Here is a 13,107-nt window from a genome sequence, read left to right on the forward strand (position 1 = left end):
GCAGTTGCTTTTTATGTTTTCTTTTACTCTTGCAAATTTCATTTTATGATTCTTGACTTCGTATAATTTCCTTGTGTTTTTTTGCTTAAAATTATTTTGGCCGAAATGCTTTCGGCTTTTATATTTTTGGCTTACTAACCTAATTTTGGGTCGTTTCGAAAAAATTATATTTTGTATGCTTTTCTTCCAATCGCACAAAACATTAAAAATAGTTACAGATTAAAATTTATATTTCTAAATTTGTCATGACAACAATTTTTCAGTTGCTCGATAGAATTTGTTTTTCAGATTTTAATTGAACGCCGTCAAATGTGTTTCGAGGGAAACTTAGCCTGTATGCTTTCTTTCAGATCGCAAAAAATGTTTAAGCTATCAGAGCAGAATTTTTAGTTGAAAATTTTTCGTGACTAAATTTTTTTTCTGCACGAATTGTTTTTTGAATAGTCCGCGTACTTAGTGGTTCTTCTTTCCTTTCCTGTCAGCTAGCATGAAATGCTCTTTTTATGCGCTGTAACCGGATTCTAGACTTTCTAGTAAATCATTAATATGCATAGTGTTCAATTAAAATTTTACAAAGTATACATTCATTCTAGTTTTTATTTGATGTACCAAAAGCTTTAATAATACCTTTTTTATTTTTTTATTTTTTATTAGTTTTTCTGGCTTTTTTCAGTTTTTGTGAAATTTTGTAATTTTTTTAGAACTTTTGAGGCCTATGTATGAAAACTATTCTTGGTTTTTTCTTTTTTTGTTTTATATTAGGAACCAGCTTTAAGTATATCTTCCTCTTTTTTTCTTGTAACTTTCTGATAGTTTGGTTCTTTTAGTTCCTTTTTCCATTTTTGGGTTATGGTGAAGTGAAACTGTCATTGCCGTTGACATAACATTTAAAAAAATTATTGTTCTAAAATTATAAGCAAATTTCAACAAAATTGAAAAAATATACTGACAGAAAATGACTAATTCTTGAAGTTTGGTGTATATTTTAAATGATTTTTCCTTTGATTTTTTAAAATATGCATTGTGTGTTTTTAAGTATGGATAGGGTTCAAGAAACTAATCAAAGACATGTTATTTTCTTTGTCTTTTCACATGTTTTTTCAAAATTGAACTTAAAATTACATGTTTTTTGTTCAACTTTGCATTGTTTTATTCAGTTTTTGGTTGTGTTTCCTTTGAAATCAAAATGTTCGTTCATTTAAAAAAAAATAAGTTTCATCGTTTTGCAATTTCCTCACAATCTTGAAAGGTCTTTGATTTGATTTTATGATTCAGTTTTTTTGTTCAGGCTACTTTTTGCATTTAAAGTTCAATTTTGTGGCATTATGTTTTGTAATAGATAACTAGATTGGTTTTTGCTGGAAACAACTCTTTCTAAATGTTCTTAACTTCTTGAATTAATGTTTTACTTCAAAAATTGAAAAGAAAAAAAATTTAAAAAATTCGAAAATTTTTTTTTGTTTCAAATTTTTTAGTTTAGTTTTGCCGTTTGTAGACTATTGTAGTCGTTTATGCTTGATTCACTTAATTTCTACGCGCTTGTACAGTTAAATCATCATACGGCAAAAAAAGACACTAATTTGATGAAAAAAAGGTGTTTTTTTTTTCTTAGAATGTGGTCTGTGCTGTGCTTCTGCCACATCAATCGGCTATCCGTGTTGAATCTTTGCGACTTCCAGGTTTCTTTGCACTTGGTCCAGAGGTAACTCCTTTGTCTTAGTGATTTTCATCCGGGCAGGAGCTTTTTTTCAGTATGTATAATTTTGAAAAAAATTTCCAGTTAGCATTGAAATATTGGCTTTCGTTTGTTTGCTTAAGTTTTGTCAGCTTAAATTCCTTATCATAGATTTTTATTTTGGTTTAGGCAAACATCACGTTAATTGCAGGTGTTGTTTATTTAGATTCAGGGTGGACATGAAACATTTTATAAGTTTTTTTTTATAAAATAAAATTTTTTCGTATCAACTGGTTTCTGCTCGAAGATTGTCGTTTTTTTATGCTTCGTAAAATTGGTTCCCTTGCTTAGTAAAAACTCAAAAGTGTTGCTTGGCCGTTTAGCGTATAATTTTTTTTTGATTAAAACAGGTAATTTGAAAATGTATGGGATTGGGTTTTTTTATATTTCATGTTTTTGAGACGCTGTGAAAAGTCTCAAAAACTGCACTTGTCGTTTTCATAAAAGGAGTATCAAAGAAAATACCGCCTAATCCCCTGTATGTTTGCATACTCTTTTAGTATTTGTTTTCTTCAATCTTTATGTACAGCCTTCAAGAATGTCTATGGGGGACTTTGACCCATAATTTTGGATTTTTATCGTTTTGTCGAAAACTAGTAATCTAAGTCTGAGTTATTGCACTCAACTGATAAAACAGCTGGTAAAACGCTTCCTTGTTCAAAATTTTCTTGTGGAATACTTCTTTGCGTACGCAACTAAGTAAAAAAAAATTACTAAAAATTAATGGCCCTCGGAAACGTCACGTCAAAATTTTGATTTATGACCGATTTCTGAAAAGTTTTTCTTTTTTTCACGAAAACGACCCTCCCACATCTGATTTTCTGAGATTAAATGAAGTTACGGGATTCGTGATATTTTGCTGCAGAAATGGTTACGCATAATTATTTTTTTGCGCAAAAAGCTATGATTCTCGGCAATGTCAAATGTTTGATTTGTTGACCGTTTTTGACCTTTTCTCGATAACCAGACCCCAACAAATATGATATCACCGATTTAGGTGAAACAACATTTTGTTTAAAGCCTACTTTTATAAGTGGTTGAAATCAACCTTTTTTAGTAAAAAATCATGGCCTTCAAAAAAGTCAAAGACATGAAACTTTTGGGAAAGCTTTTGAGTTTACTTGAAAACTACCGCACCAGTTATCAGGTGAAGTATTCAATTGAGAAACCCGGTTTTGGAAATGTTCTCTACGATAGCGGCGACGACCTGTTTTTTGCAAAATAAAAGTTATGAATTGTGTTTGGGAGAATCCATTGTCTCAAAAATTTGCACTCTCACTTTTTTATTTGTGAAGTTTCTGAGGCAAGTTTAGTTTTTGAAATTATGCATTTCTCACTGCATTATCTTAACAAATTCAAAAGATCAAACAAAAACCTCCTTTTTTAGCTGAGCCAGTAGTTGTCTTTCATCGAGAAACAAATATTTTTCAGCTTGTGTTGTATTGCAAGTGACACCAAGCTCCGCTCCGTCTGTGTTGTATTTGTAGCATGCTGTAGACGCTCTTGACCTTTTATCTCGCTATATTTTTTTAGTTAATCTGGGCGACAAGTTTTTAAATCCGTTTTTTCCTATAACTTTTTTTGCCTGATTTTGAAAAGTTGGTAGTAGCGTAACGAATGAGAATTATTATTTTGAATGAGTACATTTCATCAGCGTTAATTTCTTATTTTAAAAAACCTTTCTTGCGGTTGATTCAAGATTCTTGTCCTTTAAAACAGCTCGGGCAAATTTGTCCGTAATCTTTCAGAAGTGATAATCTTTAAAGTAGACTTCTTATTTAAATTCTTAATTGATTTCATTAGTGGCTTCGAACAAACGTGTTGCATCTAACTATTTATTCAAAAATAGGTTGCGTTTTTAGAAGCTCGTATGATAAAAAATTTTCGGTTCTTTGATTTTTGATTTGTGCAATTGGGTCGGTAAATCGGATCTTTTTGATTTGTGCAATTGGGTCGGTAAATTGAAAAACACGCCCAAGATTTGCTTTCCGACAATGTGATTGAAACAATGAGAAAAAAGTCTAGGCTATGAAACAATTAACGTGGGCAAAACGTTCAGGCTGAAAACTCACCTTAGGTTCAAGCTTGCACCGTCCTCCATAAACTCCTTCAGTCTATAACAAAAAAATAGCCAATGGAAAGCTAGCAAATTGATCAAAAACAAGGAAAATGAAAAAAAAGTACTTAAAATATTTTTCACTTTTTTTTCAATTTTTTAAAAATATATCAGCATTTCATAGAATCTAGGAAAACTGGGTCAAGGGGTAAAATTTTTATTCCGCTGGCCAATCAAAAGATTGAAATCTACTTTTGAAACTAGATGTAATTCACGTTTTTTCGCGCCATGTCGGCTTCTGTAATTGGAGAGTGCAATTTACCTATTCTTAGTAAATGATTTTTAATGAAACTCAAAAAATGTATATTTACCTGAGTGCATTCAGAAATGAGTAGTTAATACAGCAATTTAAAGCTTTTACCGAAAAACAAGTAAAACAAACTAAGTTTCATCAAGACCCATTTAAATGAAGATCAGTGAGTTCGTTTAGAATGAAAAAAAATCATAAAAACATATATAGGAAGGAGCAGTGGCGGATTTAGGGGGAGGGGCAGTGGGAATGAGGCAAATGCTTTCCCCTTTCTCAAGGATTCGACCTCTTGATTACCCAAATGCTTTGGCTGGTTGACCCTTAAATTTTCAAATTGCCTTGAGTGCCAATATAATCTATTTTTGAGGGGAACACGCGCGCCAAGAAAAACGATTTTTTGGTCAAAATTGTCCAAAAAGTGTCGAAAATTTTTTTTTTTGGCTTGATTTTTTCCGAAAAAAAAATTGGCCCAAAAAAGAGTAGTTTTAGTGATATTTTAGAGTTCGGAAAATTAATTTGGTCAACCTAAAAAAACTACGACAAAATTTTCAATTATTTTTTGAAAATTCGCCCCATTCGAGAAAATTCTAGATGCACCCCTGTGTGGTAGTCTTCAATACATTCATTGACTCACAAAAAAAAAACGGGATATGCGGTGCAGCTTTATTAGCAGCTGGTTTTCCTTGTTTGTGGAAACACACACAATTACCATTCAAAATACACTTTTTCCGCTTCCTAAAAAAGTTTAAAACTGAGAAATTATACAGTTCCATTTAAAAAAGCGTTTTCTCTTCTTTTGGCTCACTGAAACATTGGCATTCTTTTTTGTTTTGGTATCTTTGGCATATGGTACTTCTGGGCATACAATTTTTGTCCAGCGACCCTACTATTACGAGGCCAAACTGTGCACTGGATAGGCGCACAATTTTGTGTCTGTATGTTCCTGGATTCCAGAGCCAAGTCTTCAAACATGACAAAATCTTGTCGGAACAATCAAAGAGAATGATAGAACAAAAAAAGAAAAATTGGAGCGCCCTTGTCGCGGAATCCGCTCACAGTTCACAAAATACACAGTTTGGCCTCGTAATGAAACTTATTCTAAAAAAGGTCATTGGAGCAAAGTTCAGTAAACTAGCGTAAGAGTCGCCAGTTGCGCCGTAACTGATCTTTTTGATTGATTTCTTTGTAGACTCCGGAGCATCCATTTAATTATAGTAAAACTCAAATTTAACACCTCTGGATAGATTAGAAATTTTTTCAAGTAAACTGTCATTACTAACAGACTCTTAGAAAAGTGTCAATGAGACTGAAACATAAACTGATTTTTCTCGCTTTTGGGGGGAGGGGGGATTTTCAATTTTCCTCCTTTTTAAATTTTTCATCTGTGAGCGCCTATTTGAATTGAACTTTGACGCTGTAAACTCTACATTCAATTTTGTAATACATCTACAACAATTTTGCGTCTCGAATCCGCGCGAGACTTGTGCATTCTTTTTGCAAACTAGAAATTTTCAGCCTTTTCGATTTATCGCTTATCAATTTAACTTTGTCGGCTGAGTTCCCATAGCCCAAGTTTTTTTTAAAGTTTCAGCTTTCGCATGTAGTCCTGAATGAGCTTTCTTAAAATATGTTGAGCTACAAATACATTTAAGGAATATTAGCATTTTTTTTGCAAAAAACTTCAAATAAATTTTTCAAACAAAGATTTTTAAATAAATTTTATTGATTTTTTGCATTTTTTTTGTAAGTTTTCTATGTTACAGACAATTTAATTTAAGAATCACGTCGGTTTTCTAATTTTTTGTAACGTTTTTTTTTGAAAAAAAAAACACTTATGAAGTTTTTCTCTTCAGTTTTTGATTTGTTTATTCATTCGCTTTTAATCCTAGTCATTTGGTTTTGTATTGCTTGCGCTGCAAAACTCAAATTAGCCGCTATTATTAATTTCAAGAAGCTTTAATAATTGACATTTTTGATGAAACCAACCCAATTTGACAAAGCTGTATCAATAGGTAGTTTGTTTATTCTGCTGGAAAATCTAACAACTTATTTGTAATTGGTAGCTAAAAACCAAAAAATATTTCTCTTATGCGCCATCGGTTTTTTCATTATTGAAGAGCGTTTTTTGTCTCCTTCTTTGCGAATTGTTTTGAATTGAACTTAAAAATACATCAAAAGTCAAATGGTGAAAAATCTTTTTTGAGCGTAAAAAAACCTAATTGGACGCCGCTACCGAATCTAGACCCAAGTTACGTAAACGCGTCAAATTTTTCATTTTGGAAAGTCCGGCCGACATAAAGTCGGGAGAGTCGCGGCGTAGGTCATGAAACTGCGCTGCATCTGGATTCAGACCTAATTTGCATAATCGTGGCAAGAGTTTATGTTTTGAAAAACTTGACACAAAGTCGAGCCATGGGACGCAAAAATTGCGTCATGCGTCGCAAAAGTCTAGACAACCAAAGATTTGGTCGCAAAATGTAGACATGAAGGCCCTAAACTCTGAGTTTACAGGAGACTGGACATTTAAACGTCTGGAATTTGAGTCTGGACAGTTAAACGTCTGGAAATTGTAGTATATACTTTTGTTACTTCAAGTGCAGACTTTTGCTTTTATGCGTGTATTTTTCACAATTCTATGGCTAGACTTTCGCGACTTTTTGTCCAGAGGTTTGCGACACACTTTTGGTACGCGCAGACTTTCGCGACGGACGGTGCGACTATCACGGTCCACAATGCGGCTTTCCAGGCTCAAACACTCGGCGCTACTTTTCAGTTTGGGTCTATATTCAGATCTGGTGCTACTATCAAAGTCTGGAAGGTCGCCCCGAGCTTTCATAGTCTCCTAAACAAAACTATCAGAAAGTTCAAAAATTTGAATTTTAAAAAGCTACCTAAATTCTTTGCGAAAACGTTTAGTACATCCCCGCATATTTTTTAAGTTTTCCACTGAGTGTTCACAATAATTGAAAACTGAACTACAATTGCATACCTGAACTCTGTCAGCTTTTGGTCTCTCGGGTTGTACCGTTTTGTCTCTCAGAGCTTTTCTGAGGCGCTGAAAAAAGCCAAAACTCGAGAAGACAATTATTCCAAAAAAAAATTTACCAATCGGTAATGTTTCATATCTTCATGATGCAGATGAAAAGGGTGAGAGGGTTTCAGTGTTTTTATATTTTTGCTCAAAAATGCAAAAAAAATCAAAAAAACTTCGACTGCAGACTTTTCCGGGCTCGCGCAAAACGCTATTGAAAATCTTTTTATCCATTTTCTATTGCGCTGCATTCGTGTTTTTAAAAAAAAACAGCAAGTGAAACACGAAGTTTTAGGATAGTTTTTTAAAGTAATGTTTTGACCAAAAATTGTGTTTTTTTAAAATAATCACACTCAAAAAATGAACAATTTCGTTGCAAATATGGCTTAAAAGTTAAAGCTGGTCAATTGAGTGAAATTTGATGTAGTCAAATGAACCCTCGGGAGCGAAAAAGGTTCAAATCCCTGAAAAAACAGGGCCATTCACCTCCCTCCAACCGATTCTTTTCTGTGAAAGATCGATCAAAAATCAATCAAACCCGCCATTCAGCCACATATGCATGACATTCTTAGCAACGACCTTCTTAATGTTTGATTTGTAGAGTACTGGGGCAGATCTACATTTTTCTCGAACATTTTTTGGACTTTATTTTATGATCAACCAGATTTATGTTCCAAAAAACCTCTCAAAACAATACCAAGACTTTAAACTTCCAATATCTTTTTGCCCATTCTTGTTTTTTTTTGTTCCTGCTTCTTTATTTTTTTTGCTTTTTTTCGTGCTTCACCTTATAATTTGTATATATTGGCGCTTTTAGAAAAAATATGTCGGTATGGTTAAAAATGAATGTCTTACAATATTTCGAAAAAATTTTTTGTGGTGATCTAATTTATTCTTGCATATCGTTTTTTCTTACCCGTGCAATAAGCAAGGATTTTGCGAATGGGTACTAGACTTTTTTCCCGTAACTAAATTTTTTCACATAATTCGAACGTGAAAATGCTACATGTGTCTCATTTATTTCTTAAATGTTTTTAGAAAATTAAATGATTTTGTAGCTCCCTGGTGCATTTAGTCCACAGGTAACAAGCGCGTCTGAGGCGGCAACCGTCTTAGATTCAAATATGACCAAGATCTCGGCTTATTGTTTTTCTGCTAATGCATTGTCAGCTATGTCGCAATATAGTGGAATTCTCTGGTGCGACTTGTGACTTTTCATTGTAGCCGGAACTTTTGATTTCGCCTTTAACAGTTTCGCTTATATTTTATAGGCATAGCGAACTAATTTTGCAATCATTTATGGGAAAAGTAGACTTTGATACCCATGCGTGTTTCTGGAGGGGGAGCAAAAAAATTTAGAATTTATTTCATTACCGCTTCTTTTCCATTACCACAACTTTGCATGAGAATCAGCATGAGCTTTAAAAAATGGGTTGGCTTAATTGCCACGCGATAAAGGTTGCTGAGTGGTTGCTCAAGGCCAGCAATTGGGTTTATGGTTGTGTCTTTCTTACATTGATTATCATTGCGAAAAAAACTCTATTTTTTGTAATTTATTTCAGTTTTTATCAATTTAGTGGCTTTTCTTTGATTTTCTGTCTGCTAGCTTACACTGCTGCGTTTGTGTGATTTTTTTGCAATTAGCAAGCGTTTTTAAATAGAAATCAGCCTTTTTTTGATTTAGCAACTTGTTAACAATGCCACTAGAAGCACTTGATAGGTTAGTTTATACCGCAATGATTGAGAGAACATAGCTCCACTTCTGCTACGTAATGTAAGCTAAAGTAAAATGAGCATTCTGCTTATTTTGTGTAGTGGTAATAAACATGCTTGAAACTACGTTGCCTTTGGGTTCGGGTTCCAGTCGGGATCTGTTTGTTTTTGCAAACTGATACTTTCGGCCATTTTAGACTATTTTAGAGAGAGAAAAAACTAATTTTTGAAGATTTCTTACGCTCATTTTTTAATTGACTTTTCCATTGCTTCTGAATGTTGTCGTTCGTTCTTTTTTTGTCTTATTTGGTGTGAAGCTCAGCTTCACTTATATGCAATAGTGGATTTAGGCTCGCGCTCCCCCTTTGAACTATTTTGAGATATCCATTTTTGGCTGACGGACCCCTAAACTTTGCTAAAGGCGCCTTTGGCGCCAATAAATACTAATTTTGAGGGGGAGCGCGAGCCGGAAAAACGCGATTTTTTGGTCAAACGTTTTTAAAAGTGCCTAAAAACGCCTAAATTGGTCAAATTATGGTCTTTATAGTGGTTTGGGAGAGTGGTTTTCAGAAAATCAATTTGGTCGACCTACAAAATAGGTCGAAAAAATTTTCGCATTTTTTTGAAAATCCGCCACGCCCCCTCGAGAAATTCCTAGATCCACCCTGTAACTATAAATAATTAGAGTAAAAAATGGCGAAAAAAAGCCTAAAAAAGGTCGACAAAATTTTGAAAAGTTTTCGAAAATTCGCCCCAGCTTATATGTAAATTTTGCATTTAAGTTTAATATAAATTATGCATTACGAGGCAATAAGGCCCAAAGGGCTGATTTTGCGAGTAAACTGTATGCATATGATAATTGACTCTAGAAAATTTTTATGCTAAATGTGTCTATTATTATTTTTCGACGCTTTAGAAACAGAACTACATACTTTTAAGAGGGGCGTTCAATAGTGTCAAAGTACAACAGTGCTGAAAAGGCGGGAAAATTTCAGAATAATTTACACGCATTTTCTAAAGAGCGGGAAATTACTGACGCTAATTATCAAAGAAAATCACTCCAATTTCGGCGCCAAAATGTCTGCAACAGCAAATTAAACAATTATTTTGGCGCCAAAACGTCTAAATTGCAAATTTTCTCTCCCAAATCTTTAAGTGCCACTTAAGATTGTAAACGATCGCTATTTAATTTTTGATTGCCGCTCTTAATATGTTTAAATTTGTTCAAATTTTCGGCACTGTTGAACAAAGTTTTCATTTTCGGCACTGTTGAACAAAGTTTTCACTGTTGTACTTCGGCACTTTTAAGTTGTTAGTCATGGTTAATATTTAAGTACTTGAGCATAGCTATATAGTTATATAGTTATTTTTTGAAATACGTTTATTATTCCCGTTCCTATTTCAAAAGAGAGTAATTTTGCTTACAGGTACGTTTTTAATTCTCTGACATTTGAAAAAAAAAACGGTATATTTATGCGTGGAGAGGTTTTTTTATTCAGTCAGTTTTCGCCGATTGAAGCAATAGTTTTAACAAAAAGTTTTCATACCTCAATGAAGTTTTCGAACTTTTTAGTTCAAAAAAAAAGATATTTGATCTCCATTTTTTATGTATGTTCCTTGGAGTTTTAGAACGGCCAGTTTGACCATGTTCTGGACTAAATTATGCGCGTTTTGAAGAATTTGTTAATAATGCTGAGAGCGTAACGCAAGTACTTATAAGTGGCGAATTATCCCGCAAAACAAAACTGTTGCACTTTGATTTGAGACTAGCTAATTGGTCGTAATAATTTGGTACAGCTCAAATTTGATCTTTGATATTGTCTAGAATTTACAGATTTTTAATAGTTTTTTTTCCATAAAAACTAGTCGATATGGGTTAAGGGGCAGTCGGAACAATCAGGGCTTCGCCCTCATATGCGAGCAGTCTTGTTTGCTTAACAATTGAAGCAGTCCTTTTTCAGCCTGTACGAATAAATTCATTATTTCTGGCGAGCAATACTTGACTTCCAATCTAAACATCTGACAAGAAATTTTTTTGAATAATTAAAAAAGCAGGGATTTTCTTGGAATTCTTTGTTTCTGGTGTTAATTCTGATCAGAAATTATCTAAACCTAATGCATTTTGTTGCAAAAGTTTCTCATGGTGGAGCTAGAGCCCACGATCTCCCGGTAGCTATATAATCGTTTGCATTCTCCGATAGGCCCCCAAATTTCAAATTTTAGTTTTTTAAGTTGTATTAGGTGTGATTATGGCTAAATGCGTGATTTTACGAAGTAAGCTAAGAAAAAATCTGTTCACACTAATTAATTTGTTCACCATGCAAATTTTCATTACATTATGACAACGTTAAAATAGTTTTTCAAAATTGAAATTCAAATATGGGGGGAGTGGAAAAAAGCCCAATCTGTTGCAAAGTAACACTCGTTATAACTTACATGTATTGCTATGACTTTTGTGTCTTCTCAAAACATGTATAATAAATGTTTATCTCCTTGCGGTTGAGCCTGTGAACTGATTTTAGATTATTCTCTCTTGAAACTATATATAAACTGTTATATTTCTAGTTAGATGAGAACTAAATAGTTTTTAGAAACACAGACAGTTAGATTCGATTTTCTATATACAATTTATATCCAGATTAGAAGCCTATGTTGGGCACGGGAGGGCAGAAATATCTCTAGGTACTATAGGGGGAGGGGAGATTGTTACACAAATCTTTATTGAACTTACGTAATTATTCTTTCGTTTGACTGTTGTCAGAATCAGTTTACCAATTTTTTCAAGGTTTACGTAACTGTCCTCGTCAGCTTTCAGAACATACTTGGCATGAGGGCATTTCTGGTTTACCCAAATATAGGCCATCATTAGTTGAACTGTAAGAAGTCTATAGTCCTGCTTCAAGTTCACGATTAAAACATCCTTTCTGACGTTGGCCTCTCCGAATAACCGGCTTTGAACTTCCTCAGATATCGGCGTATTCACCTATAAGAGTGTACATCTACGCTTACAACAAACGGCAATGGTAGTGATATGTTTTTAAAGATGTAGTCAAGAGCGTATCGGGGGGGGGGGGGAGTAAGATGACCAGTTTAACCCCCTCCCCCGGTTTATTTACCCCCACCCCGTTCGGTTTATTTACTCCCCCCGCCAGGTTTATTTACCGCCCCCCCCCCCGGTAAAAAGCTTGAGGGGGCGAGGGGACGAAGTTGAGACATGGCATTTAGTAAAAGACAGGGCATAAAATCTGCAAACTTCTCGCAAAATTTGCAAAGTTTTGCAAAAATAATCGAATTTAGTTCTAAAAATGAAATGGATTATAATCACTTATAATGGATTATAATGGATTTTCATTTCAAAATAATCGATTATAATGGATTATCTTGGTAAAAATAATCGATTTCAGTGACAAAAATAATGGATTATAATCGATTATAATGGATTATAATGGATTATATTTGTTCAAAAACAATCGATTATAATGGCTTTATAATCGATTTCGTGGTCTGAATTTTACATCCCTAATGGATTATAATCAATTATTTTTGTCTCGGGAATCCATTATAATCGATTAGAATCCATGGGCACTCGGTGTGGGGAGGGGGGAGCGCGCGCCGAAAAAACGCATTTTTATCAAAATTTTCCAAAAAGTGCCAAAAACGCCGTTTTTTTGGCCTGTTTTGTTTTATTTTTAATTTTGTCTGCGCGCAGAAAATTTTTGACAAAATAGGAACACTTAGAGTATTTTCGGAGAACTCCGAAAATTAAAATGGTCGACCTAAAAAAAAGGTCCGCAAAATTTTCAAAATTTTTCGAAAAACTGCCGTCCCCCCAAGAAAAATTTCTGCGCACGCCACTGAGTTTTGCACTTCTGATTAAGCTAAAATTTTCCATATTTTCAAACTTTAACTTTATGATTAATCAGGGGCGGATCTAGGATTTTCTCGAGGGGGGCGGATTTTGAAAAAAAAATTCGAAAATTTTGTCGACCTTTTTTTTAGGCCGACCGAATTGATTTTGAGCTCTCCCTAAGCATGGTTTGGTCCCTTTTTCAGATTAATTGAATGAGACTTAAGAACTTTGCAATTGATGTGGTGAGTCACAAATTTGATTGCCCAAAACTAATACTTCTTCAAAGTTACTTTTTTCTACTACGCTAATAGGGCTCTATTGAACAAGTAACCCTAAAGATGACCCTAGAGTTTTTGGTACTAAATTATCTAGTTTCAGGGTGCAACAAGCGAAAAAAAACTGGTCAAATTCT

The sequence above is a fragment of the Symsagittifera roscoffensis genome, chromosome 4 (assembly GCF_963678635.1).
Source record: "Symsagittifera roscoffensis chromosome 4, txSymRosc1.1, whole genome shotgun sequence".
In the NCBI taxonomy this organism is placed as follows: Eukaryota; Metazoa; Xenacoelomorpha; order Acoela; family Convolutidae; genus Symsagittifera; species Symsagittifera roscoffensis.